This window comes from Enhydra lutris, unplaced genomic scaffold, assembly GCF_002288905.1.
Source record: "Enhydra lutris kenyoni isolate GAN:26980312 unplaced genomic scaffold, ASM228890v2 scaffoldscaffold72, whole genome shotgun sequence".
Classification (NCBI taxonomy): Eukaryota; Metazoa; Chordata; class Mammalia; order Carnivora; family Mustelidae; genus Enhydra; species Enhydra lutris.
In genome coordinates, this window is record NW_019154156.1 from 5,037,056 (window position 1) to 5,059,776 (window position 22,721).

The following is a 22,721-nucleotide window of genomic DNA, read 5'->3' on the forward strand; positions in this document are numbered from 1 at the left end:
TTCCTCTTGTGATTGAGTTCGAGTTTCCAAGCATTATGGTCCAAAAATATCCAGGAAATGATCCCAGTCTTTTGGTAATGGTTGAGACCTGATTTGTGACCCAGAATGTGATCTGTTCTGAGGAATGTTCCATTTGCACTGAAGAAGAATGTGTATTCTGTTGCTTTAGGGTGAAGTGCTCTGACTATATCTGTGAAGTCCATCTGGTTCAGGGTATCATTCACAGCCCTTTTTTCCTTGTTGATTTTCTGCTTAGATGGTCTTCCCATTGTAGTGAATAGGGTGTTGAAACATATTATGAATGTGTTTCTTTGATTTGTCATCAATTATTTATATAATTGGCTGCTCCCAGGTTAAGGGCATAAATATTTACAGTTGTTAGATCTTGTTGGATAGACCCTTTAAGTATGTTATAGTGTTCTTACTCATCTCTTATTATAGTCTTTGGTTTATAATCTCATTTGTCTGATATAAGGATTGCAATCCCAGTTTTTTGTTTTTTGTTTTTGTTTTTATGTTGATTAGCATGATAAATTGTTTTCCATCCCCTCACTTTCATTCTGGAGGTGACTTTGGGTCTAAAATGAGTCTCTTGCAGACAACATATCAGTGGGTCTTGCTTTTTTTAATCCAGTCTAATTTCCTGTATCTTTTGATTAGGCTATTTAGCCCATTTACATTTGGAATAATTATTGAAAGATGTGAATTTCATGCCATTGTATTAAACATAAAGTCACTGTTTCTGTATAATCTCTCTGTTCCTTTCTGGTCTATGTTACTTTTGGGCTCTCTCTTTGCTTAAAGGATCTCTTTTATTATTTCTTGCAGGGCTGGTTTAGCAATCACAAATTCTTTGTTTCTCTTTGTCTTGGAAGCTTTTTATCACTCCACTTATTTTGAAAGACATCCTAGCTAGATAAAGTTTTCTTCGCTACATACTTTTCTCCTTTGGCACCCTGAATATATCATGCCAGTGCTTTCTGGCCTGCCAAGTCTGTGGATAGGTCTGCTGCCAATCTAATGTTTCTACCCTTGTAAATTATGGACCTCTTGTCCTGAGCTGCTTTCAGGATTTTCTCTTTGTTTCTGACATTTGCAAGCTTCACTACTATATGTTGGGGTATTGACTTGTTTTTATTGATTTTGAGGGGGATTCTGTTTGCCTCCTGGACTTAAATGCCTATTTCTTTCCCCAGATTTAGGGAAGTTATCTGCTATAGTTTGCTTGAATATACCTTCTGCCTCTCTCTCTCTCTCTTTCATCTTCTGGGATCCCAATTATTTCGATACTGTTTTGCTTTATGGTATCATTTATCTTTTGAATTCTCTCTTCATGATCTGCTAGTTGTTTATCTTTCTTTTTCTTAGCTTATTTATTCTCCATCATTTTGTCTTCTGTAGCACTAACTCTCTCTTCAGAAGAAAGATATAGACTATATCCTAGCAGTTACAGCCTCCCTTTTTTATTGCATCTCATTAATAGCCTTTCAGATTTTGACTTGATTAGATTTTAGTTCTTTTATTTCTCCAGAAAGGGATTCTTTAGTGTCTTCTGTGCTTTTTTTCAAGCCCACCTAGTATCTTTATAATCATTATTATGGGCTTTAGTTCTGATATCTCACTTATGTCCATACAGATTAGATCCCTGGCAGTCAGCATGGCCTCTTGTTCTCTTTTTTGATGTGAGTTTTCTGTCTTGTCATTCTTGCAGAAAGTGATCACTTCTATTTGCAGAGTTGCAACTGTTCCTTCTTAGATATCCTGTTGAGTTCACAGGTATTCAGAATGATTCGATATTTATCTAGCTGAATTCCTAGGACCTGACATAACTAAGGTCTTGTGCTCCTCTGCCATCTTGGACTATCCTCTGTTGGAGTGTATTTAAATGCAGGTACATACAGTCTTGAGGGTCAGTATCTTCAACTACTTTGTATTACTGCCTCTGGCTTACTTCTGTACTTGGCATGTTAAAAGCCATTAAGATCTGTTAGTTGATTTTATCCACATGAAGATGTTAAGAATTTGAAATTTAGGTATGCCTGTGTGGCTTAGTCACTAAGTGTCTGCCTTCGGCTCAGGTCGTGATCCCAGGGTCCTGGGATTGAGCCCCACATCAGGCTCCTTGCTCAGTGGGAAGCCTGCTTCTCCCTCTCCTGCCTGCCACTCTGCTTGTCCTTTCTCTCTCTCTCCCACTCTGTCAAATAAAATCTTTTTTAAGAAAAAATTGAAATTTAGATTTGGAATTTACGCAAAATCCTATATTGATGGATCGTTTCCATGGAGCTGTTATATATAATGAGTAAGAATAGATGAACTCACTAAAGGAGAAGGTGCAGAATAAAAAGAGAAGCAAGTATGGTGCCTTCAGGGAACTCTATTTTTTTAAACAGTATATATATTAGCATTTTTATAGTCAAATATTTTTAAAAGACTAGAAAATATGGGGCAAGGGTAATGACAGAATGTGGCATGCTGAAGTTTGTTTGAATCTAATGTTGATCAATTATTTCTAGGCCATGAAAGTTTTTAATATCAAGAAGAGATGTCCTCTGTAATGGAAAAGTAATGAGTAGAGCTCATCTTTCATTTGATTTACTTTTGGAAATCTTAGAGAAATGCCCATAATCTGCAGAAACACAACAAACCATAAAATACTTCAGAAACTAAAAAAGCAAAACTGAAAATTTAGTTATTTACCTTTTGTTAAGCTGTGTACAATATATCAAATATTGCCAATTTTATTTTTATTTAACTTTTTTATTGAAAGATAGTTGACTTGCAATGTTATATTATTCTCAGGTGCACACCTTAGCAATTTGACAATTCTGTACTTTCTGCAGTGCTCCCTATAATAGCTGTACTTACCATCTGTCACCAAACACTGTTGTTACAATATTGTTGACCACATTCCCTCTGCTGTATACTTACAATCTCTGTGACTTATTTATTTACCACTGGAAGTTTGTATCTCCTAATTGCCTCTACCTATTTTGAAGAAGATGTAGAATAAAAATAGAAGTGAGTACACATCCTTCAAGGAACTCTTGACATTTAGACATGATCAGACTAACGAAATTTATTAGAGGAGGAAGAGCAGGAGCCACCAGAGAAGGGGAAGTTAGTGGTAACAGAGGGAAGAAGAAGACCCAACACATGTGGACCGTCCTTGCCATCTGGCACAACAGACCCGTTAGAAGGATGGGTCTGAGAAACTGCCCCTGGTCCAGCCAGCAGGTCATTCATGAACTTGGAGTGTGCAGGTTCAGTAGCCCAGTAGAGATGTAGTCCAGAGTGCAAAAAACTGAGGATTATAAGGGAGGGGAAGCACCATAGGTGGCTCTGTAGCCCAGCCTTTCAAGGAATCAAACCAGGAGAGGCATGCTGTGATAGTTTGGTATGAAGCAGGTACAGGTTGGGGGTGGGGGTGATGTTAGAGCAGCATTAACAATCAGGTAGAGAGTAGCTGGTTAGCCCTGAATTCCGTAAGAGCCCTTCTTTAGATGGGCTAGAAGAAAGGATGGGGAAATAGAAGATGTGATCGGAAGGCTTAAGAGTTGAGTAAGTTCACCACAGGCAGTCTGCATTTTTTCAGTCTAATAGGAGGCCGTGAAAGGAAATTCATAGACAAGCCACTCAGGCTCCTGAGGGGCTAGCTGTCAGGATTATTGGTGCAGAGGAAAATTTTGAAAGAATGACAGAAGTCTCTCATTTAAACAATACAAACTGACACATTTCCCAGGATGTGTCTCCAGGCAGGAAATTAATTTATTGAAGTGGAAAGTGGTGGTACCAAACAGAAGAGGAGAATGAAGTGAGACAAAGGAAAACTTGACTGTATTTGAAGGAGGCCTTTTTAGACAGCCAGATTTACACAAAACCACTTCCCAGGGGAAACCCGAGCACTCGGAGTGGTGAGAAACAGCTTGAGTTTGGTGAAAACCGCAGTGCCAGAGCTCGGGGAAGCACTCTGTAGAAGGGGGATGCCCAGCAGAGAGGTCTCTGCCTTAGATGCTGCTCTGGGGAAGGTCTTCTATAGTCTTTACTGTAACTGATTGTCTCTAGGTCCGTCTTTAGCTGGAAAGACAAAGGCTTGCGCTGTTTCAGCAGATGTGTTGTAGTGATGATGTGAGGTGCCTGGGGGAAAAGGGAAAAGTGATTCAGTAACTAAGAGCATGGAAGTAAAAGTCATCACCCCCATCAGTCCATAAGTGGCTCTTTTGGGGGTTACTTTGGAGGACATCTGGAGGAAGTTATCCAGGTGTGTGTAGCATTTTATTTTATTTTTTTTAAGATTTAATTTACTTACTTGAGAGAGAATGCATGAGCATGTGGTGGGGTGGGGCCTGGAGGGGCAGAGGGAGAGGTAAGAGAGAATCCCAAGCGGGCCCCACACCCAGTGTGGAGCCTATCATGGGGCTCGGTCTTACCACCCCCGAGCTCATGACTTGAGCTGAAACCAAGAATTGGACAGTCAACCACTCTGCCACCTAGGTGCCCCATGTGTAACATTTTAGGCATGATATTCTTGACTGCAGTGGTTCTCAGTGGGCCGGCCACAGAATTTGTGGAGCCCTGTGTAAAATGAAAATGTGTTTCCCCTTGTTCAAAAAGCATGAAAAAAGCAATCTTAAAGGTACTAGCATAAAAAGCTTTTCCTTCTACACTCTCTCCCTTGACTTATCCTTGTTTGCCATTTAATATTGTTCTAAGTGAAGAGAAATTAAAAATTTAAATTATTAGCATGATTTGTACTCTTTATATGGTGCAAGTCCAACGTTAAATGCAAATATGTTTATTTGACACATCTGCAGAATTACTGAAATCATACACTTCAGATTTTGTAATTTGTACGTGCATATGTGTATTGTTCTTACCAGAATGTGGAAACACTGCCCAAAGCTAACGGATTACTCTTAGTCACTTCTTGATACCTGCATTCTGTTAGTCTTTGTCTTATGGAAGGAAGGGCTGGCTTTAAGGAAGGACTGAAAGGAAAAAGAACCATGGGTTGCCCTATATTTCCTTTTCCTTCTATGCCATTATTTTCAGTGTGCAGGATAGGAGTAAGAGGATATGATAGGATTCTTTTGTTGGTTTTGTATCTTAGAAAGACATTGTTTTGTTTTTATATGCAAAGGGAGTTGTGGTTCCTTTGAATGGAAAGCATGGCTTCTGGGAGCTGTCAACACCTACCTGCTCATTTAGTTGTCTTTGTAACGTACTTACCTTGAACTAGTCTTGCTGGGCTCCCATGCCTCATGAATCCACAGAAATTCTGTGCTCTGGGTCATGGCAAACACCGTGTAAGAATGTGGCCACACATACTGAGCAGGGTCTCCTCTGCTCACATGCATGCTCCATTTCCCCATCAGACCTCACTTACAAAACACAAGTTCAAAGTTAAATTAAGAATCTCAAAATGATGACAGCAGAACATTAAACCAAGCATGGAGCCTTTCTGAGCATGGAGTCCTGTGTGCCAACACAGGTCACAAGTCCATGAGGATGGCCCTGTTCTCAGAGGTCAAAGAGTGCACATTTAAGCCTGTTTCCCTCTGGTCTTAAAGACTCCCCTTCATTGTCAAAATTTGCATTGGGTCAGGTTTGTGTCTGGTATCCTAGGGACCCTCTCCTGGCCATCAGCACTGTTATTTTTGCCTCTCATACACTTTTTGAATCACTCTCTATTACCTCCGCCATGGCCTTTGTTCACATCCCGGTCAGCGCTGATGTAGACCCTGTGATGTCTTTTTTTTTTTTTTTTTTTTTTTGACCCTATGGTGTCTTAAGTGGGATGTCTCTCCTGAGCAGATGAGGATCCCCAGATATGAGGTGATGATTGGGTCAAAGCCAGTGGCACAAGCAATGAAAGAATTCACCCGAGGCAGAACAAAGGAGGTAGAAGTTTATTGAATATACCGCAGGGGAAGGGGGCGTGGTGGACAGGACAACAGAGGAGGGTTGTCTGTAATGAGGTAGTGAGTGGGTGCTGTTTTTTAATTATTTATTTATTTATTATGTTAGTCACCATACTACTGTATGTTTTTAAAATGGGGAAATGAGGCGGTATACCGATGTGTGGAATTCTCCCATTTTTGGTAACTGCTTAATTGTAAGTAGCCCATTGGTCACTTAGGGCCTGTGGATATATATTTTTTTAAGATTTATTTATTTATTTGAGAGAGAGATTGAGAGAGTGAGCAGGGTGGGGAGGGTGGAGGCTGGAGCAGAGGGAGAGAATCCCCAAGCTGACTTCTCACTGAGCGCAGAGCCCGAGATGGGGCCCCATCTCATGACCTATGAGATCATGACCTGAGTCGAAGTCACGAGTCACACGCTTAACCGACTGCATCACCCAGGTACCCCTGGCCAGTGGATATTTTGAGGTGTCACCTGAGTGCCGGTTTGTATTCAGCCGGGGGCGGGGGGGCGCTATGGGGCCTTTCTACAGTCCATTGCTGAAGGGTCTACACATTATTCTACAGTTAGTTTCTTCCCTGTGTTCTGTGACACATTGCCGGAGAGATCTTCCAAATATCCCAGAAAGGTTTACTTGACCTTCTGTGGGCTATGGCTAATGGTAGGGTTTTTGGACTGGGGGCCCTGGGGTGGAGACTGCAGGGAGATAGGTTTGGTTTGACCTCCATGGTATTTAAAGAAATTTAGGCCAATACTTAAAGTTTGGGAGATTTCACCTAATTGAAATCCAGATTTTAAAATCAGGAAATCTGGCTACCCTGGGCTCTTGTTTCCTTGTGTTGGGCTGATGCCCTTAGAGAACAGGAGGACCTGTGGACTTGGGAAAGAACTTATTTGGATTTACTTTTAGGCATTGTTCTGGAAAATCATCACTTTTACTTGTGTAAATTTAAAGCAAGCATCTGCTTATTTCCCTCAGGGAATGCTGACCTTTTAGTCTGAGAAATTAAGTTCTCCACCTTCATAATGCTGCTACAAAGCTGTAGCAGCCCTTGGTTACTTTTTTAGAAGTATTTCTTGGGTCTAGCCTGGTCAGCGTCACTACAGGTCACCTAGAGGTCACCTGATGACCTCCTCTGGTCTTGACCTTTTTTTCCACCCTTGTCTTCCCTTGTCCTGCTGGGTTGGGGCCCAGGCTCTGCTCCTCCGGAGTGCTTTGAGTCCACTCCACCTTTTCTCCTACTCCTGGCTCTTCTCTTTGTTTGAATCCTTCCTTTTCTTTCCTCCAGGCCTGCTTGAAGCCATTCAGGAAACCTTTGCTGAGAGCCTCCATCAGAGCTCTGCCTGTAAACTCTGCTGGAAGCAGGTAATTCAATTTTTGGATTTTCAAATGCTCAAGTACCAAGGGGTAGTGGGTTCAGGGTGTTTTAGAGAGTTCATGCCAGCCCAGTGATTTTTGAGATACTCTAATCCGTCCTGTGCTGGTGCCTATATATTGCCAGGCATTTGGTATCTAGCTGTTTTTTGAAATCCTGTTTTGTGAAAAGAACTTGATTCGCACTCTTTCAGTGAATTATGAGATCAGCCCTGACATCGTTTCCATATTGCAGGTGAGGAAATAGTGTTCTTCAAAACTGGTACTCCGAATAGCTTCTCCATGGCTGTGTCTTATTCCTTCAAATAGATTATATACTTGTCGAAGGCCATGACTGTGCCTTTGTTGCCAGACTCTCATCTGGCATTATCTATAAATCTTTACGTGATGAGAGAAGTGGTTTAGGTGAATGGTGTGCACCAAGGCCGACTCAGCCAGGCTCCGTGGGGGTGGATGCATAGGGACCCAAGTAGAAAAGATGGGTGTGTATCATAAGTTACACTAGAAGATACGCCTCCACCTGTGCACCCATACAGTACCGAGTTTTGGATCTCGAGCTTTGAAGTTAGATGGGCGTCGCTGTGTCTGTTTCCTCCTTTGTAAAATTCGGGCAATGAGAGCACGTGATTTGTACCACTGGTTTTCAGCTAGGGTGATTTTGCCCTGTGGGAGTCATTTGGTGATGTCAGGAAACCTTCATGTTGCAACCGGGGATGGAGGGAGGACTGACATTTAGTGAGCAGAGTCCAGGGATGCTGCTGAACGCCCTGCAGTGCATGGAACAGAGCAAGGAATTGTAAGGAATTGCACTGACAGAAGTGCTGAAGTGGAGAAACCCTGCCTGGTAGGTTTGTGAAGACGAAGGCGGATAATGGATGCCATCTCTAAGATTGTAAAATCAGCTTTTAGGAGGGTGAACCCCAAAAGGCTCAATTTCTGCGGCATCTGTTATTCTTGCCAAGGAAAACCCTTATGATAAGGACTTCTTGCACTCCTGTTCAGAGGACTCACTGGAGAGGTTGTTTGTGTTACATTGTGTACCAACATGAGCTGGCTGGCTTTATCAGAGCTGTAAAAACAATTGTTAATTTTTAGGGTGTTCCTGATAAACTTCCTGCTTGCTTAACTAGTTTATTCTTTGGAGATAATTTTGGTGTGTGGGTTTAAATCCTCTGATGGAAAATGTTTTGGTTAATGAATTTCCAAAATATGCTTTGACAAGTGGAAGATGAAAAGTTTTTGTTTTCACATCAAGATGCCTCCTGTTTTTCTAGGCCCAGATTTAAAACAAAGCCTCTATCCCCTCAGTTTACTGCCTTACCTGCCTGCTGTACGGTTGGGTACTTGTGGGAGTGGTTTGGAGGGTTGTTGGATTTCCTTCTATTGTTGTGGGTTTACAGGGGAGATTGTTACTTACATTTTTTTGTAAATACAAGAGTGAGATGCACCTTATCGAAGATTTTGTAGTATAGGAAAACCATAAAGATGTAGTAAAAAGCAGTTATTCTACCACACAAAGACACAACTACGTTGCTGTGTTTCTGTCCATTTTAAAAATTTATATATTTTTAATAAATATATATATATTTTTATAAATTTATATATTTTACTTAGAATATTTGAAGCATTCTAAGTATATGATTTGTGTTTTACTTATCATTGTTTTATTTGCCTTTCCCCACACTACAAAAATAATTGTAAATGTTATTCCTAAGGACTGTACAATACTCTGTTTAGGGATATTTTGTGATTTATTTAATCTGATTGCAGAGCCTGTTTTCAGTATTTGATGAGCATCTTATGCAGTCATCATTTTCTTTCAGATCATTTTTATTTTTATCATAGATGACCAGAACAAAAGGATGGTCATGCATATGGGTATCTTGATTGATACTGGTATCAGTTGCCAAAAAAGTGTGTACTAATTTTTGCCACCAGTAGCAGGGTGCTATTCTCATTTTAATAATATTTGGCAATTTTCTAGGAGAAAAAATACTTCATTTTTCTGTTTTGTTTGATATTAATGAAATCAAACATGTTTATATGACTGTTGACTGCATTTCCTGTTTAACAAACTGTTCTTGAACTTTGCCCTTTTATTATTTATTATTGGGGATTTGTATTTTTCTCATTTGTCATATACTATGTATTTTACTTATTAATCCTCTTTCATCATTACTGCACATATTTTGACCTCAGTTTTTTTTTTCTCTAATTTCTATTTAGTTTATCTTTTTTGTTTTTAGTCCTATAGAATTATAAAATTTTTATGGAGTCAAATCTTGATTTTCTTTTTCACCGTCTTCAACCTTTCTTTGTACTGAAATGAACCTTCGCTGTTCTGGAGGTCACTGTATTGAATTGTCAATGTTTAAAATTCTGCTCCTACTCTGGACCACTATAGAGTTTCCTAATGGGGATGAACAGGCCTCAAGTGCTTGGTTGAATCTGGGCACCCCCTGTACCATGGAAAACCCTCCCCATCTCTGTGTGTGTGGTGGCATGGGGGGTGTGGGCGGGCATGAGTAGGGAAAGTTGATGAGAAAGGGTGAGGTTCCTGTTGGGCGGTAGCTTGTTTAGTCTGAATTTCCTTTACCACAGGATAGACGTGAACTTGCCTGAAGGCAGGAGCTTCCATCCATTCTTACCTGGCTGACTAACTGGGGCCAGCAGCTTGTTTAGTGAACTGTGGCTGTGCCGGTACAGAGCTTGCCCACAACCATTATTTTATTTCTGTAGTGCCTGAGAAGGTACACTGAGCAGAGACTGTACCCAAGCCCCCTCCATTCCTTACCCCTTAAGTTTTGATTCTCTTGGGCTCCAGGCTCTGTGTTGCTCAGACCTCATCAAGGTAATTTGCTGCCCTGTGGGTGGATTTCCCCAGGTGCTGTTCACCAGCTGAGGCTTGAAGAGGAAGGTAATAATAGCAAATACAAATAGTGCTTACTTGTTTCGAAAAGTGCCTCGACCAGGGCTTTTTTATATGCTTTTCTCCTCAACCTTAGGAGGTTAAATACTATTTTCATCTCCATTAATTTGGAGGAAACCCCCACTCAATAGAAGCACAATTAAAATCTAGAGCTTCTGACCTTAGAGCTGATCCTCTGTACTTAGGAAACAATTCCATCGTTGTAATTTCTGGTTGTGATTTCTCAGTGGTACTGCTGGGCAGAAGGTAGCAGCAACTTTGGGTTTTGGGGTCAGCCATATCTTGGGTGGAATCCCAGTAGAGTCATATCTTAACATTGTGACTTCGTGGTTTGTCCAGTCTGAGCCGTGGTTTCGTGTCTGTCAGTGGAAGAAATGGTGCCTACCTTGCAGGGATATGAGAAAGATTAAGTTGAGATTACATATACCAGATGCCTAGCACAGCACCTGGCTTACTCATTGCAGGAGCTCAGTAATGATGACTACCTAGTCTTAAAGCTAAAAATGCTACTGTTGTTTAAAAAAAAAATTTTTTTTTTTAGAATAACTGGCAAACCTGCTCAGACTTGTGAAATTTTAGTAAATATTATTTATATTTCTGTGCAAGAAATGTTTCTTTATCTGGCCTCTTTATTCTGTTGAGTAGATTTTGTTTTTTGTTACGGATGTCAGCTGCTTCTCTGAAATATTTCTGCTTGGACGACTTTGTGATGAATCCCCAGCTTAGGGCTGTACTCAGCCAAAGTAAAACATGTTTGTCTACACGTTTGTATAAAAAAGCACAGGCAGTTTTTGGGAAGGGCCATAACCTAGTCATTCCTTTACACATAGATGAGATGTTTGGCATCATTCATGTTACTTACTTGTCCCATGTATTATAAACATTCAGGTAACAAAGCAGTCTTAAAAAGAAAGTTATAGGGATGCCTGGGTGGCTCAGTCATTGAACGTCTGCCTTTGGCTCAGGTCATGATCCCAGGGTGCTGGGATGGAGTCCTGTGTTGGGCTCCTTGGTCAGTGGGAGTTGCTTCTCCCTCTGCATGCCACTCCCCCTGCTTGTGCACTTGTTCTCTCTCTCTCTCTCTCTCTTAAAAAAAAAAAAATCATAGAAAATCATGAGAGAAGAGAAGGTTGCTAAGTAACTCAGGAGAACCGTTATTAAATTTCCATTTTTCATACCATATATAAATTGAGTTGGATCTGATTAGTCCTTATGTTAGATTGTCATCCACATAAAAAGCCTCCACTAATATTATGGAAGTTATTTCTGCCTGAAGAATTTCAGCGTGAGGTTGGTCTGGCCATTTAACTTCTCCTTGTGTTTATTTAGACTTTTTCATTTTAATAAATTGAGCCAAGTAATTATAAATGTTAGCTTAGAGTTGTATTATAATCCAATGCAGCCTCATTTCTATGGAGTTGAAGATAATGCCCATTGGCAATCTTCTTTAAAATGTGTCTTGAATCTTCTTACTTTTGTCCTGAAGCCATGGTTGCATTTTCAACAATACACCATCTTAGTATTGGAAGAGGGAGAGGTTAATATGGTTGGGGCTTTATTGAGTTAATGACTAACCTTCTTGTTCTTATTCTGGGAAATTTAGATCTGTTGTCTTTCCATCTCCTACCCCTTCCCCCGACTATGGCAGGAATGGAGAAACATGGATGAGAAAGCCTCTTTTAAATGTAATTTATATAAGTTATATAAATTAGATGTATTTTTATATAATTCATGCCATATGTATATGCTTTACCTAACACATGGATACAGTTAATTATCAATGATTAAGTGAAATTTACGTGATTTCTAAGTTCCTTCTTATGTCTAGAGTTCAAGGATCAAAGTGAATGAGCTGTTGGCCAAATCTTGTGACTATTGCCAGGTGAGTGTAGGACATTGTAAAATGCCACACCCAGTTTCAGTGGTAGGAAGACAGTTGTTTTCCTAAAATTCAGGCCTAATGTTTGATTTCTTAATTTACAGTCAGAGTGGACATTTGGGGGCACAGGTGGGAGTGTTGATAACGGCGAAGAGAGTAGATTAAGCATGGAAGAATAAAATTGATGCTGCTGTGACTATTAATTTACAGGATACACAGGCCAAAAGACGGCCTGTGTTTTGTGATCTCGAGATAACAATCCAGTTAGGCAGCCCTGAGCCTGTCACTTCAGCCAGATCATTTTGGCACCAGCCCTTTGAAACCAAGCCTGAGAACGCGGAGAGTTTTACCCAGGCATTTCTTCTTGCTGGCTGGTTGGCTTATGAAGTAAATAGAGTAATTAGCTCTCATTAGCACTCCCCCAAGCTGTAATGCATCCACCTGAGGCGGAAAGAGGCTCGCTTCTGTTCCTGAAAACGTGAAAATCCCCATCTGATCTCTTCAGTCCGAGCATTTTTGCATTGCAGAAACAGAATGCCAACTTGGCAAGAGTAAAATCCACCAAGTATCTCAAATGACAGTAGCAAATCCTACTGCAGGGTGGAAGTCTTTCCTAAGAGCTGTGACTGTGTCTAAGAAATCGGTGAGCCTTAGCCTTTCTCTCCCCCTCAACCCCGCTTCTTGTGTATTTGGCTGACACGAACCGGGTTAGTCAGAGATATCAAACACTGGTGGTCCTGTAACTTGATCTCCTTAGTCTGCTGTCAGCTGTGGTGCCAACAGAGTGTCTGGGTTGTTTCAAGTCTTTGAGAAAGAGAGACGTCTGAGGGTGGTTGGTGGCCCTGTTTAGGACCACCTGCATGGGTAGTCCTTATTCTTCTGAAATCCAGATTTGTAGCTATGAAGCTGGGAGCCAGAAAGGCAAGTGTAGGAGGGCAGCAAAGTCTGGGGGCTTTGCACACAGTCCTGGAGAAATATGTAGAAAAACTGCAAATTGGCGGATTTTATAGGCTAGAACCCTGAACCAGGAATCTGGCAGTCTGATCCCCACATTGATCAGGTGTGTGGTCCTGGACATAAAAGTGAGCTACTAATACTAGCCCCGCCCTCACAGGGAGAGCTGTGAGCGTCAAACTGGACGACGTGTAAAAAGCGATAAAACGTTAAGCAGGAGTGTGATTTTAAGTTGAGTTTTTCATATGGGGTACATTATCTACATTTTTTAACATTCTGAACCCAAACCTTTGGTAATAAGATACAAACACTGCACCAGTACCTGCTTTTGCTCAGACTTCTGCTTCTGTGACCTCCCTCGCTCCATCCCCGGCCCTCAGCTGGGCTAGAGCCTGAACGACTGGGAGATGGTTCCTCAAAGTTGTTCTGGAAAGCGGTAGTGCCTTCTGGGCAATGCCGTAGCCATGGGTCTTGATTCTTGCTCAGGCCTGTCTGCATCTGCTTTCTTGCAAAGTCGTCTATAACCTGTCGGCTCCAGGAATTGTTTCCTCTTATGGAAATTTGAAATGATGGGGATAAAGTGTTCAGCACTTTGTTTCATACTTATATGTAGAACTGTTTAAGGAGCTTAGACTGATTTCCTAGGATTTGAGGTCCTGATGCAAGTGTGCCTTATGTGGGGAGGGGTGGCTCCATGGGTTGAGGTTGAAAACAGCAGATCCGGCCTCTCATGACCTGGTGTCAGTTTTCAGTGCCCCATGATGTTGTGACGTGCAGATCGCTAGCCTGGTGATGTCTCACTTTCCTTCCTTGTGAACCTGTGATATTCCGGGGCATTATTTCACTTCTGTCCCTGTTGACTGTATTGGGCTGGTGTTCAGAAAGTGTTCTGGGCTGACTATCAAAAACGTGCAATTATTGAACCGAGCCAACACTATTTTTCAAAGATGGTTTTCAGCCTTCATAGGACCTCTTATAGTATGTTGTGATAGAACATGTGTAGGTCCTGTAACTTCCTCAGGAGAATTGAAAAAATAGCTTTCTACGCTTAGAAAACAGCAAACAGCCTGTCTTTGATGAGGTGCATTGGAAGCCTACTGAGACCAGGAATTGGATGCTGAAGGATTTTAGGGCTGAGGAAAAGGTAGTAGGATTCGGTGGAGGAGCAGCTGACCAGCAATGCCACCGCAGTGGAGTCCCCAGCTGCCCGTATGGGGAGCTCTGGTCTGCCCGTATGGGGAGCTCTGGTCTTAGGATGGCCCCAGTGGAAGCGAGGGGCTGGACCTTTGTATTCCTGAATCAGCTCATTGCTGGCAGCTGGCCACCCCCTCTGGTGGCTTAACTTTGCTGAAGCAGTGTCCTGCAGCTGGCTGGGGGCCTTCCCTCGAGTTGTCGGGAGCCAGGATGAGCACAGCCAGCTCTAAAAGTGGGGTTTGGGTGAAACACACCAATGTCTTCTTCCCTGTCGCAAAGAAGCTAACCCCTTAAAAAAGAAACAAACAGTAATAGATGACACCAAAATTCCAACATATACGGTCTCTTTATCTGCAGTCAGAAAGTTTGGATCCCTTAGAAAAACTGAACGAAGAGGTCATACCCTTTTGTTAATGATAAACGGATCTCTGGCTTTTCAGAAATTTGTGAGATACTTGGGTAATCTTTACACCTGGTGGTGGTGTAGCTGGGGCCAGCTTCTGTATGTGTGAAATGGCTGACCTGTTAAGTGATTTTGCCCACATAGGAATTACTGCATGTTTAGAATGTTAACCCTGTGTGTACGTAAATGCATCTGTTTCTGGAATATTTAAACTCCTGTTGAATTTATAGAATTGGAGGGTCACCACCACGAAAGTCAGGCAGAGCAGATTAAGACACACAAACCATCAAACTCAGAACTTTCCAGGGGACCCTATGGCTGGAGAGCAAATATAGGAGAGTATAGCCTGTGTTGAAGTTCCAGTCACCTGATAGGGCATTTTGATACAGTTGAGGATAATAATTTAGGAGTTATATGGCTGGAAGAGAAGTTAATGTGCTTTGAAAAATGAACTGGTTTTCTGGCATTTCCAAAAGCCAGCTGTGCTCAGCAAATGTCTGTAACTGTCCGGCATGGTCTGTGGTGTGAGTGGGATGGGTAAATAAGGCCAAAACCGCCCTACATCTTTTCCAACCTCAGATTAATCATATCTGCAAAAGCAAACATGCTTCTTCCTTAGTTTCTGCCTTTCCTAGCGAGTGAAGGAGGCGGTGGGTTCTGCGGACCCATCATCTCATCGTTAGAGTGTGTTGTGGGGTCCGGAGGTAGGGAAGTCTGATGATTTGAGCCTGGCACAGAGTAAAGGTGTGTGTTCTGACCAGTGGGCTTCACTCCCCAGCGAGTCCCCCATCCGCTCCTATGTAACCCTTGTCCTCTTTGCCTTGTCGCTCAGGAGCTCCGTAGCGCAAGATGTCACGGACCTGTTTTTATTCCAGGTGTAGTGGAGAGATAAATAGGTCACTCTTCCTTATTCAGAAACTGAACAGCGCCAGCTGCCCTGGTGATACATTCTGTATTAGACACACATCTCACCTCTTGGAGGTATGGGGCGATTGGTGATTGCCTGTGAAGGAGGTGATCTGCCAGCCAGTTCATTGTATTGCCTGGAAATGGTACCATGTCTTCTTGAACTCTCTACTTTGCTGGTCTTTCTTGGTGTGAGTTCTAGAGTGTCAGGTGATCTGATCGTGCAAGGAGCCGGCAAGGCGAGCTGTAATGCGGTTCGTGTCTTCCTCCGGCTCGTCTGTCTTTCTGACATGCCCCCACGTGCGCGTTGGCATTCTGGTAAGTTCAGATGGAATCTCCAGCTATGAGTTTTCGCTGAGACTCACATCTGCTGGGGATGATTCAAGAAGAGTTTCTTTGCCAAGAAGTGTGGTACCGTGTGGGGAGAAGTAACTCAACTTTGAAGAACCAGAATTTTAAAAAAAGAAAAAAGGTGGAGGAAGCCTATCAAGAAAAGGGAAAACCAGAGGTGATCTGGAGCTGTGAGAAATAAGTCAGGGATAAAAGAAACAGACAAAGGTTCAACAGAAAACACCGCCTGTTAGGGCTTCCTGGAGCCTGAGGACCGAGGCAGCACCAAGGGGCTGGGAAATGCTCTCCACAGAGAACCGCTCCACACATCTACCTGCTTTTGCCCCTGTTCACCTGGAGCAGAAGGGTCTGACACGCCCCTGGAGAGGATGCTGTGTGCCTGTTTTGAAGGCAAGACCTTGACGTGTGGGGGCATCCTGCTTCCTTGTCAAGCTGATGTGGCATCACCAGCCTGAGAGAGGACACAGTGATTAAGGGCCCAGGCCTGGGAACCATGCAGACTTTCTCCACTCAGCTGTGACTTCAGCCTTGGGCCTCAGAAAACAGGAATGTGGATGAAGCTGGTTGTATTTCACGGGGTTATGGTAAAGGGTTTAGGAGACCCTAATGAAGTAAGTGCTTAAAAATGAGCTAAGTGTTGTTGCATGCCAGGAGTGGTTACAGGATTTGTAAAAGGCCGCTTCCTACACCCTCTGGCTCCACTGTTGCACTTTGATCCTGAGCTTGGTATCCGCAAGGAGTTAGACAGTATCGAGGCTCTGCTGGGTTACTGAGAGCAGCTGCAGGGCCTTGCGCAGGGCCTTGCGTGCCCATACATTGCCCCTCCTGAGAGTTCCTGTACTGAAACCCCTTGATCTTTTCTAGAGATGGCTCCATCTGGGACAGCCACACACATTGGCTTGGAATGGGTCTGGGCAGTGTTTTTAAATCTCCATGGATGATGGGTTGCTTTGTTAAATATATGTAAATATTCAATCCTAAGCATCTTTTGTACAAGACACTGGGCCCATAAGGGTGCAGAATGAAGTGGTACATCAGGCTGCCTGCTGTGTCTTAAGGGTTTGCATGATTATGTTACTGATCCTTCCCCCAACACTAAGAGGGGAAGGTGATATTACCAGTTTTATAGAGATTAAATAACTTGCTTAAGAGATAATACCCAGTTTCACTGAATGGAAGACACCTTCCAATTTCAGCAGTGTTGAATGTGGAAGAAAATCTCTTTCTAATTAATGAAATGTAGTAGAGTGTAAAACCTAGATGTTCATTCCTGCTTAATTTCAAAGCTTATGTTCTCTCCTCATCACACGCAAGAACTTGCAGTCGATTTGGTTGGTAGAAAGTACAACAAGCACAGATAAGAGGACATCTACTGTGTTAGGACTCTGAAGGGCAGCAGTGTAATAGTTAGTGATCATTGACTGACAACTTAGGATGTGGCAATGCTTTCATGTGCTCTAATTCATAAGAGCATGGGGCTCTTTACAGGTGCTCTCAGGTGGATACTTCCATGTTCTCTTTTACACAAACAAGGCAATGGAGATAGGTACTCTTATTCCCGTTCAAATGGGAAAAGTGATGCACAGAAAGTGTCCCAAGGTCACTGGGCTTGTTTTTTTTTTTTTTTTTAAAGATTTTATTTATTCATTTGACAGACAGAGAGAGATCACAAGCAGGCAGACAGGCAAGCAGAGAGAGAGGAAAGCAGGCTCCCCGCTGAGCAGAGAGCCTGATACAGGGGCTCGATCCTAGGACCCTGAGATCATGACCTGAGCCGAAGGCAGAGGCTTAACCCACTGAGCCACCCAGGCACCCCCACTGGGCTAGTTCTAAAAATAAATTTTATAACATGGTACTTAAGAGTTCAGGTTTTTTTTAATCTACAATCATGACACATATGGTTAAGGTTCCAGAAGAGTATGATTTGGTAGAAGGCTGCTCATTGTCCTCTGGGAGCATCTGACCCAGAACTGCAGTCAGGAGGAATTCCCAAAGATGGTGAGTGGCACCGGAAGGAAAATGGGAATGTTCATCTCTCCATCCCTAGCTGCTATGATAATTAAAAATAATCATGGTCACCCTAGGTTAGGGACCCGTTCTGGTACCATCTTTCTAAACTGGCACTGGCTAGAAGGAACTGACTTGATTTATAAATAAAGTTCTAAAGAACACCCGACCTGGTTTAGAGGGAATGTTGTAAATCAGACAGTTGTTTGGGACCTAGGAGGATGGCTGCATGGAAGGTCTTGGAAATCAAAAAAATTGGGGGGAAAAACATACTCTTTGATGACTTTGTGTAATTGAAGTCACTTACAGATGGACAGGTTTTCTGTCGTGTTCTGCATTCTCAGGCCACAGGAGAGCCCCATCTGTGTTCACATGCTGGCTGGCCAAATGTCTGTGGCAACTCAACTACTTGGCTTTTCATTTGTCTCTAATTCCTTTTATGGAATTAGTGATTTTTTATCTCAAATTGGTATGCTGCTAAAGGGTATGAAGATTGTGTGTCAAGCTGCCATCTAGAAATAAGGCAGAATATTTTTAAGTGGAGAGTTTCTGTCATTTGAAAATAAATTTTGACAGAGTCTGGCCCCTAAGTAGACAGGTGTTAGAAGACATTGAAGGAACCTGCAGAACAAGGAATCCTAATTGCTGATTAGTGGACTGCATTCCAGGTGTGTTTGCTTTCTCACACCCCGGCTGACCAGAGGTTTCCTTATCTTTAGAACAGAGGAGTAGGTAAGATAGTCCCACACGCCTCTAAAATTCTTTTGACTCAGGGACGACTGGGTGGCTCAGTTGGTTAAGCTGCTGTCTTCGGCTCTGGTCATGATCCCAGGATCCTGGGATCGAGTCCCACATCGGGCTCCTTGCTCAGCGGCGAGCCTGCTTCTCTCTCTGCCTCTGCCTGCTGCTCTGTCTGCTTGTGTTCTCCCTCTCTCTCTCTCTCTGACAAATAAATATTTAAAAAAAAATTCTTTTGACTCAGACATTTCACCAGGGTGCCTGCCTTTAACGCCAAATGTTGAATTTGTTGGTCTCTGACTTCTGTTGTCAGTGAATGGAAATGGGTGGTGTATTTTCAATTCCGATCACCTGTTTTTTTTTTTTTTTTTTTTTTTAAGATTTTATCTTTTTATTTATTGCATGTGCACGAGTCACAAGCAGGGTGAGTGGCAGGCCAGAGGGAGAGGGAGAAGCAGGCTCCCCGTTGAGCAGAGATCCCGACGTGGAGCTCAATCCCAGAACCTTGGATCGTGACCTGAGCTAAAGGCAGATGCTTAAATGAGCCACCCGGGTACCCCCAAAGGGAAAGTATTGTAAACATTTTCCTTGCACATCTTTTAAATACACAAACCTACTGTTAATGAAGAGAATTCAACTGCGGTTATTTTTTGGGTTCAGTGTGCCATTTTGCTGCCTTAATCCCTGACAGTCGACCCGAGAGTCAGCGTCTTACTGAGTGGTTCTGAACTGTGGTCAGACACTGACACTGTGTGTATAGGTTTACTGGAGGGCTGCCCGGAGCAGAGAACAACTCTTCGGGTTGCTTTGAGAGAGACCCAGCTGTGGAATGGAACATCGAGGTTGGACTAAGGCTCAGATGAGGCTGAGGACCGGGGAGGAAAAGTGTATTCTTATCCAGCCCACCATACCAGAGGTGGGATTCTAGCTGTGATTCCAATCCGTGCCTCACAGGGGAAAAAGGGTCTTCTTTCCTCTGGCTGAGGGCTGTCTGGAACACTGAATTTAATCTGCTGTGACCCGGCCCTGTTCACTGCTCTGGGTGGGGCTTAAAGTGGACTTACAGTGCTATGAAGAGAGCAGAACTTCCTTAAGTGGGTGACTGACAAGTCAGCTCGCCCTCCATAATGCTGCCTCTATCACCACTCCATCCAGCTGGGTGGGGGATTGTGCTCAGCAGGGCCCTGGATGAATGCTGTTTTGTGCCCTGTTGTGTAGCGTCCTTCCACAGCCTTTTCTGGCTTACTGCTCTCTCAGCTGTCCAGAGGCTGAAGGCCGTTGGCGGTCCTGCTGGAGAACCCATTTGCTTGTATGAGTGGGCCTCATGGATCGGCCTGCAGAAACCCAAGGGTGCCCAGGAAGGCTTTCTGTGGATGTGACCGGAATAATGCAGGACATGTGTTGGGAAAGCCCCTGGAGCTTGATGGGTTCTCACCAAGGAGCCTTCATGTTCTGTGGCTGACTCTCTCCGGGTATTGGATTTCTGTGAATTGGTGATCTGTGAACTGAATAAAAAACCATTCTTGTCTGCAGAGTTTGTCTGTGGTGAGGAAAAGATCCGTAAGAAAATACATCCATCACTTTGGGCCTTAGGCTCAGGGACTCAACAGGCTCAAGTCCAGAGACCATCGTTCACCTCATTCTTCTTGCTGGCCTCATTTGATTCCCTTGGTCATTCTCCATACCTTTGAGAAAATTTGGGGGGACATCCTCTTAGACCAGGGAGATGGAGCCAGCTGAGGCTAATAATCAAGTAGTTCCTACTTCTCTTTTCTCCTCCAGGCCTTCAAATTGAACGAGACAGAGCTATCTGAATTATATGTGTTATCTAAAAAATGATGAAAGACACACTTGATAAGCAACTCTTGCTTGTGCCTTGGATAAACCTGCTGTCTCACAGAACTGAACGGGGCACAAAGAGCTGACTTTTGGGAATACCGGTGTTTCAACAAATTTGATACTATGGGTGCTTGATGATTCCCATCTGGTTAACATTCAGTGCTTAGATGCATATTAGTGGTAAATTACTTAAAACTGGCAACTTGGAGATATCTGCTGGCATTCCTGTTAAGATGCATCCTGAAGAGAATGCATAGCCATGCATCAAGACAACTATAGTAGAGACATCCGTGCTGGTAGAGATAGTGGTCATGCTCAGTCCAACAAAACAGTTTTTGTTTTGTTTTTTAAAGATTTATTTTAGAGATGAAGGGAGAGAGGGCAAGCAGTGGGGAGGAGCAGAAGGAGAGGGAGAGAGATGCTTAAGCAGACTCCAAGCTAAGCCTGGACCCTGACACAGGGCTTCATCTCACGACCCTGAGATCATGACCTGAGCTGAAACCAAGAGTTGGTCACTTAATCGACTGAGCCACCCAGGCGCCCCCTAACAAAACAGTTTTAAAAATCAATTAATAATTTATTTATTTAAAGGATTTTATGTATTTATTTGTGAGAGAGAGAGAGAGCGAGCGAGCACAAGCAGGGGGAGCGGCAGGCAGAGGGAGAAGCAGGCTCCCCACTGAGTGGGGAGCCTAATGACCTGAGTCGAAGGCAGAGGCTTAACCCACTGAGCCACCCAGGTGCCCCCAACAAAACAGTTTTAAATGAATTATTCCTTTCTAACATATTGCCATTCACCAGATTTCTCAGCTTCTGCTTAAAGTGCTTGCTTTATGAAAACTGGTATTTTCTTTGGTTAAAAAAACAAAAAAGACGTGCATTAGGAGGAAATGATTTGGAATTTCAAAGTGCTCACTGCAAAGTTCATACTCAGCATTTTCATCAGTGATTGGGAGTTGTGGTTGAAACAAAGCTGGGAGAGACCACTGGTGACAGAATTCAGAAAATAATCCTTACGAGAGGACCCGGTGAAGTGAATTGGATACTATTTTCATGAACAGGGCTATATGTTATGTTGTGAATTGACATCTAAAAACTTAACTAAAAATGAAGATGGCTTGGTTGGGCATACTCTTCCTGGGGGTTGTCGTTGAGCACAAATGTGTGATGCTCTGGTAATGGAGAGTTAAGGAACGTTAACCTTACCACGTTTAGCAGATTTAATGGAAAGTAGCGTCCGTTTTCCTGGAGAGAACATTCCCTTTGTGCTCTGTGTTGGAGATTCTTGTGCTAGACTCCATACCCACCATTTTAAGGAATGTTGCCACGTTGGAAGGTTGCCAGTGTTAGGGTAGGGAGATAGTGTGACCAGAGGTCTGGAAATGGTGACCTAATCAAAGTGGTTTAGAGAACTGGAGTTTGAAGTCCTGGGGAGTTCAGGGAGACAGGGCTGCTGCTTTAAAACTTTTGTCAACGTAATCATGCAAAAGTATTGTTTTATCTCTGAGGACAGTCCTCATGGGAGATGAAGCTGGGGTGGGGTGGGCAAAATGACTCAGGGAAGGCAGGCCCTTCCAGTAACTAAATGAGTCTAGCCATTTCAAGGGGGTGAGGAGATTCATTAAGATGCGTCAGAAATATTTAGACTTTGATAAGGTTCTATGATTTTTGTAAAATAGCTGGTTCCTTCTGGTTCTTTTTAAAAAATTGCTTTATTCAGAGAGAGAATGGCGGAAGAAAGGCATCCCTTTTCCATGGCATAGGTCATAGAAAGTGCAACAACTGCTTGTTTCTCATGAGAGCTGAAAAACTCTGGAAATGTCTCTTAACATGGCTTTTCTTGTTCCTTATTTTTGCAGATCCTGCCAGGACTGTAGATCCCTTAGGCCTTTGTTTTGTGTTTTACATGAGTGGACTACATAAAAGTGATTATTATATGCAGAAAAGATTGCTATTCCCCCTTGCTCCCCCCCCCCCCCCCCCCCCCCGGGCAATAAGCCCCGTGCTCCTCTGCTTGGCAGAAATTGTGCTTTTCTGTGGAGGAAATCATAAATCAGCATTGAAGGCAAAAGATATTTTAATCCAGTTCTTCTCCCTTTCTCTAAGGACTAATAATGGCTTGGTTACCATATAGCACTACAAAGACAGAATTAAAGCTTTTCACCGGTTGGCAAGCTTGTATTTTCATTGATTCAGATCATTTTTAAGAAATGATATTTTGGGGGGC

General features: G+C 42.9%; 1 protein-coding gene across 5 annotated transcripts in view; it reads left to right on the plus strand.

The window, feature by feature from the left end:
• LOC111159943 (PPFIA binding protein 1) overlaps nt 1-22,721 on the plus strand; it is a 174,542-nt gene that overhangs the window by 13,109 nt on the left and 138,712 nt on the right. For all 5 annotated transcript variants that reach the window (XM_022522637.1, XM_022522640.1, XM_022522639.1 and 2 more), the window contains exon 2: nt 7,209-7,285. The gene's annotated coding sequence lies outside the window, so the exon portion shown is untranslated. The remainder of the gene's footprint in view (nt 1-7,208; nt 7,286-22,721) is intronic.